The sequence below is a fragment of the Mustela putorius genome, unplaced genomic scaffold, assembly GCF_011764305.1.
Source record: "Mustela putorius furo isolate JIRA1106 unplaced genomic scaffold, ASM1176430v1.1 tig00000275_pilon_pilon_pilon, whole genome shotgun sequence".
In the NCBI taxonomy this organism is placed as follows: Eukaryota; Metazoa; Chordata; class Mammalia; order Carnivora; family Mustelidae; genus Mustela; species Mustela putorius.
In genome coordinates, this window is record NW_025421341.1 from 23,716,415 (window position 1) to 23,723,771 (window position 7,357).

Genomic DNA, 7,357 nt, shown 5'->3' on the forward strand with positions numbered 1-7,357 from the left:
TAGTTACAAAAGTTTTTGCTTAACTTCCTGCATTATTACTAGAGTTAATACACTCTAGTAGAAACTTCCTAGAAGTTTGACTTCATGGGCTGTTTATTTTAGATAAGGGGTGGGTTTCCTGGACCAGTAGGTGCAGCTGTGGGTTAGACTTCTGCTTTTACACAATGCTTGGCCTTTGTCCATTTGTGTATTCATTCTCTTCTATGAAAACTATCTATTAACTCAAGAATTGGTAACATGATACTATTCAGTATTCTCATCCAAGAAGTGACTTATGATTTTTACCTATATGGAAAATCAGTGAGGGGAAAACCAGGCACAAGCTTCTGGGAGTCCTTTCCTGGTGGAGTCACACTAGACGCATGTAATTCCCCTAGCAACGAATGTCACAGCTCATGTGAAATGATGTCTACCAAGGAAGCGGCTCATTACAGACCCAGTGTCCAGGGTTTTTACTGGACGCTGATCACACAGGCAGCCTGTGCTAGGCAGATACCAAAATTTCAGGCTGCCAGAGTGAAAGCTGGGTTCAGCATAAAACATACCATTGGCTCAAACAGTTTAGGTGCAGTGAGCCATTCTTATCAATTAGGGGGATTGGAACCCTCCTGAATTCCAAGTTCCCAGATGCCAACCAAGGGCCAATCTTGTAAGTAGATCTTTCTAAGATTAGCAGTCAGACTTGTTAACTCTTCTCTGTACACCTATGTTTGTGTGTATGTATTTGTGTGGTCATGTGCCATTTTTGGCAGTGTTTGATATCACAGTGAAGATAACTTTATGAAATAAAGTGGGCGGAGTCCTTTTTCTGGGGTATGTTTGTGTGTGTGTATGTGTAATGGGACAGTTTACACAGAATGAGAATTTTCTGCTCTTCGAAGGATTTATAAGAACTTATCTATAAAATTACATGGCTACAGAATTTTTGTGGGGGGAGATAATTAAAAATTAACCTACTTCTTCTTGTGTCAGTTTGTTAAGCTTTACCCACCCCTGCCCTGCCAAAAGTTATCCATTTCACTGAGTTTTGCTAATCTATTTACATACCTGGTGAATTTTTCACTTGTAATTTTAAAATCTTCTGTGTACCCATTCATCTATCATCTTTCATTCCTAAATGTATTTATTTATGATTTTACTTTCTGTTTTTATTGATTGGCTTATCCAGGGATTTGTTTGTTTTATTGAATTTTGAAAGAACCAGTTCTTACTATCATCTATCAATTTTGTTTTTCTATTTTTTAAAATTCATTTATGTATTTATTTATCTTCATTATCTTCTTTCCTTGCTTGAGATATAGTTTGTCATTTTTTCTTTAGTTTCTTGAGTTGAAAAAATTCATTATCTTTTTAAAAAAATAATACCAAATGTTCAAGTTTACATGTTATAAAAAGTACAGCTTTAGCCATATCCTATAAATGTATATGTATATAATTATTTGCTGCTATGCTCTTTATTTTTACCTTAGGCTTATCATTATTTAGGATAGCCACTTTTCTTTATAATTCCCAAGTGTTTAGAAAGGTTTCTTTTTGGTTTTATTTAAATACTTTTTATTAACTTCTAGTTTTATTGCATTGTATTCAGAGAATGTGGCTGAAGGGATTACCCAGAAGCATAGCCTGAGACAAGGACTTGAGTACAAGTGGATTATTTGGGAGGTGATGGAAATACTGGTAGAATAGTAAAAAAAATAAATCAGAGAAGGGAAGACAGCAATATTTAGTAAAAATAGGTCTGTATAGCACTTGCTATTTATTTATTATTTATTTATTTATTCCCTCCTTTTAAAATTGGGGAGTAAGGTATATGTAAGGAAAACCACTGATCTTAAGTATATAGTTTGATGAATTTTTCTAAATATATACATTCATGTAACTTGTGCCCCTATTAAGGTATAGAGCATTTCTATTACCCCAGAAAACTCCTTTCAGTCAACTGTCCCTCCTCCATAGGCAATCATTGTTCTGACTCTATCTCCATAGACTAGTTTTATGCATTCTATAACTTTATATAAAAGAATCCTAAGGTGTACTCTTTTGTGTCCAACCTCTTTCCCTCAGCATAACATCAGTGAGATTTTGTACATATCAACAATTCCTTTTGTTGCTGAGTCATATTCCACTGCATGAGTATACTACAGTATGTCTATCTATCCTTCTGAGTTAATTCCAGAAGAATATAAGAGTAAAGCTACTGTGAACATTTTTGTTCACTTTTTTTTGGACATATGTCTTTTTTATTGGAACTGCTAGGTCATAGAGCAGAGGTATGCTTCACTTTATAAGACAAAGCCTAATAGCTTTCCAAAATGGCTGTCCTATGTTCTACTCCTACCAGCAATGTGTGAAAATTCTAGTTGCTCCACATTCTTGCCAACATTTGATGGTGTCAGTATTTTAAATTCTGGCTATTTGAGTGCATGTGAAATGATATCTCATTGTGGTTTTTAAATTGCATTTTCCTGATGACCTATGATATTGAACACTGTTCATGTGCTGATTGGCCATTTTTATAACTTCCTTTGTAGAATATTCATTCAAGTCTTGGGTTATAATACCTTCCTATTATTAATGTGTAATAGTTCTTTATATATTCTGTATACAAAATAGTTCTGAGATTGGCAGCAATCTTGTTAAAATATATATTCCTGGGCTGCACCTCAGACCTCCCATACAAGATTCTTGGTCAGGGTGGGCTCTGGGAATTGAAATTTATGCCACTGCTCCTGATGATTCTGATGTATGGTCAGGTTCAGAAACCACTGCAGAGGAAGAAACATCATACTGGGCATTAAATGACACAGGGATGACTCCGTGCATTCACTAACTCAGCTCTTCCCTCTGGTTCCCAGTGTTGCCATCTGTGTAATGAGGGAGTCTTCTAGTTGACAGCTGAAGCCCCTTCTGGATTTGAGGTATTTGGTATTATCAGCTATACTAGGATTCTCCCCTTGGCAAGCCGAAGACTGGTTGGCACATATGGCTCCAGCCAAGCCACACATACTTCCCCAAACATGTCTGACAATCAAGTTGAGGCAAGAGAACTGAAAACAGACACTGCAGCTCCAGCATGGGAACAATCTTCGAAGGACCCACTGAAACAGCCGTTGGCTGGAAGCTGTCGAGCAGCAGCTGGTTGAGTCTATGAGCTTCTTGCAGCTGTTTGTGATATGTCAAACGAATTTTTGTTTTTATGTGTTAATGTACTCTGAGCTATTTTACAGTGTGTTTGACATTTTACAGTACAGTAAAGTGTGTACATGCCTAATTAAAACAGATGTGCATTTGATAAAATAATTATGGGATATGTTGAAGAAAAATAGCTAATTATATATAAAGCATAAACACCTAAACATACACTATAAATATATTCTTGAAAAGTACTGGAAAGTAGGTATAATTGGATAGATTCTCTTTTTGTGCCCAGAGTCATTCCTTAGATTTTCCTGGCTTTGGAATCTACTGGCCTTAGAATTTTCTGCCTAATTTTTTATGAACCTTCCTCCCTGCTACTGCCATTTTATCCTTCTTTCATCTCCTAGAATAAAGTTGAGAATTCTCTCTACTGGAGTTAATAAAACAAAAACATCAAGAATGACCATTAACTTATATTACTATGTGCTAGGCACTGTGCTAGACACTTACAATCTATTATCTCATTTAATCTTCACACTGGTTTTATGAGATAGATTTCTGGGAAAGAGCTTAACAACTTGCTGAAGATCTCTGCGTTTGGAAATGCAAGATCCAAGATTCAAGCTGAGGCCTGAGGACAGAGCCCCACTCTCTTTAACCATGAACTCCATACTGCCTCTATAAGAATGTCTTTCCATCCAGCCACTTCTATGCTCCCAGCTGGGGAATATGGCTGGTATGTAGAAGTCTTTCAAATGCCTCTGCTACCACCTTACACTATTTCTGAATATCCCAGACAAGACTTCTTTAAGAGCAAGTCTTTATGTCCTCTTTTTCTAGGTGGATGAACTGAAGTTGATATGTGAGTAAAAGTGCTCTGGGATCCTCATGGACCCTGAGGTTTGCTGACACATGGTTGCCAGGCTCTGGGATGCTGTCAGAGGGGTGAATGTTTTGGTGTTATGTTTCCAAAGGCAGGTTGGATACTTATGTCTGTTACAGGTAGTAGGGTAAAAAGTGTTTGGCAAGTAGTGTAAATGTATACTGAAAATATTGAGAAGTCCTTTAAATACCAGACAATGATTAGTTTTCTAAAGGTTATATCAAATGGACTTGGCCTTTCTGTAGACAATCCAACTTGCTTGGAATACAGAGAATACGAAAAGAGTCAGGCTGTCCAACTAGTGGGAAAGAAGCTATAATCTGTTTTCTGGTATTTTGGAGAAATGGGTTATCCTGGTTCTCTATGAACAAATAGGACCTATGAGAATACTGAGAGTAATTAATGTAGTGATGATTCAGGAAGTGCTTAGGGTTATAACAGGAGTATTGAATTTCAGTGAGTATAGAATGTATGGCTAAGGGCATGGGCTCTTTCATCTAGTAGCTGTGTGACCTCTAGCCAGTGGCTGGAACATACTAGAGTATGTGCCTCTAGTCTCATTAAAAGGTTTAAATAAAATAATCTGTGAAAGGCATTCAACATAGTACCTGACAATAGTAAGCATATGACAAATTTATGTCATTGTCATCATCATAATCATCATCATTGTTGGTTTGGCAACTCACAGTTCTTTATCTTAGAAGATAAAGAGAGGAGGTGCATTAAATTGATTTTAGATTACCAGATTATAATCTTGAGTAAATTACACCTACCCTCTCTTGGCCCTAGTGTTTTCATCTGTAAAACAAAATGGTTGGATTAAAGGACATTTTGGGTCACTCTGGCTCTAAGAATCTATGACTTGAGATAACACATTCCATGACTTCCTGCATTCTTACTTCATTTATAAGCTGTGGGAACCATGTGCCTTTAGAAGGAGCCCAAGTAGAGGGAAAGACTCCTGTATGATGCAACAGTAAATGTTACAGAGGGCTGCAATGGAGCAGTCTTAGTGGAAATGTCTTTTTCTGAGCTGTTTTTTCTTTCTCTCTTTTAAATTATTTCTTCTTTATGGTCAAATTTGGCAGTCAGGGAGAGTGGAGGTGGGTGACCCCAGAAATCTTTTCCCCTGGCTCTTAGATGAGCAAAACCTGGCCACACAGGAGAAGACTTGACTTTGTGAGCCCCCAGAGTCTGGAAGATTTTGCTGTTTTAATCAATGGCCCCAGCAGCAAGTATTTATTGGCAGCAAATTGGTGTAAGAGCTGCTGCCAAGTGGCATGGCCTCAGCCCTCTTCTAGTGGTAGAGGGAGATGGTGAGGGGGAAGGCAGCTGTTGGTACCTGTGGGCTGGAGAATTCTAAAGCACTCCCTCATCCCTAGAGTGCCCCAGGTTATGGCCCTTCCTGGATTCTGTATTTGGATCCTTCTAGGAGAGCCTTGCTGCATGGAGATGTGGTGGAGAGCAGTTTGTCTCCTCTCCACATCCTATACCCACACGTGGATTTACAGGGGAATAACAATGCTTTGGACCTATTTAAAGAAAAGAAATATTGGAAAAACATCATTAATGACATGGTTTAAATAACTCCCACGTGTGTTTAATTCCTTTAAAAAAAGTGGTATTAATTCCCCTGCTAAAGATGGTGCTAGGAAGTGCAGGAAAGCTGTTTTCAGATTTCCTTATTCCCTCTGATGCTCATTGCATTATGAAATGGCTTCAAGCAGGCTGAGCTTTTCATTCATCCCAGAGTCCATCTACAGAAGTGGACTGGACTGTTTTCTTCTTCTGCTGACTGCAGAAATGAAGGGAGTAAAGGTTGGCTCACAAATGGTGTGGGGGCTGAGGTAGGAGTGGCACTGGGGACAACTATTCAGAGTTAAATAATCTTGAGGTTGGATATTAGAGATGGATGATGGCAAAGGACTTCCATGAGAAAAAGGAGGAGGGGGCAAGACATAACTGTGTTTATCAATCATTCTGAGTTTTGTAGATGATTAGATAACTTTGGTTTCCACAAATGGACTGATTGATGGATGTCAAGTAACACATCTTTAGGGAATCAATCCTAGTTGGAGTAATTAACACATAAGTGTGTGAAATACCAGAGTGTTCTCATTTGATACTCAATCTGTTTCTTGGCCAAATCTCAGGCATTTAAATTTATATTTGGATTTAAAGTGGCATATCTTACATTGGAAAATATGCTTGTCAAAGAAATAAGTCAAGTATTGAGTATTTATGAAAATGAATTTCCTAACGATGGGAACAAAAATCTAGTTGGATGCAGATATAATTACCGTCCACCATGGTTTATGAAAGAGGATGGATCTATCTAGTGTCCCCAAAAGAAAGGCTCATTCATTTCATTATGGCCCTATGTCTGTACCTCCAAGGTCAAAATGTGGGCTGGCCGACTCAATTCCTGATCTCCAATCAGACACAAGTATAGGTTAAGTTTATAGAAGGAAGAGCAATGCAAATGAACAAATCTCAGCTGTAAATAGATTACTGCCTTGTGTCTTTTATCTTTTGCTCCCCTTTTCTGATGACAAATATTAAGTTATTATATAAATTACTTCTGAACAGTCTTTCTGCTTTTGAAAAAAAGTCCAATTTATTGGGCTTGATTCTTCAACTTCGAGGCTGGAGAGCAGATGTCTGAGGATACAATTGGAACAAAGATCGAAACTTGAGAGAAGAGACTCCCAGGGTTGATGCCAGTTTCTAGTAGAGAATTTGGAAGAATTATACAGATACGTTCCCTAAGACTTTTTAAAAAGACTGTTAGTGATGGAGAGGATAATTGCGTAGACTGATTTTATTCTTTTCCTAAGTAAAGGGGTGACATTTTTTTGATGTCCCAAATATGAGTAATTTACTGTACTTTAAGTAGATGGAAAGTTACATCTCGTATGAAGAAAAAAAAAAATAAACCTTGACAAATGATTAGGAGTTGAACACATTTTCTACCAAAACAACTTTCTCTTTCTCTAAAAAAATATATCCCTGGTGGGTGTTTTGAATCCCACCTAAAAAGAATAAGATGAGGAGAAAATTGAATGCTGCAAGAGACGAACGACATGTGTGGTGTAGTTTAACATTTGGTTCTTTTGAGAGGCAAATTTAGTGTTCTGAAGCCTTCAGATCTCATATGGCCATCTGATAGCTAGTGATATACTATGTGGGGGTGTCTGTTACAGAAGAAACTGCTGTATCAATTCCAGATCTTTCCATTTGTGAGATGATTGTTTTTCTTATTTTTTTCCTCCCTCCCCTAAGAAAGAAACAGCAGACAATTAATTTGGCCTTTAGCTATTGCTAGCTAAAGCTTTT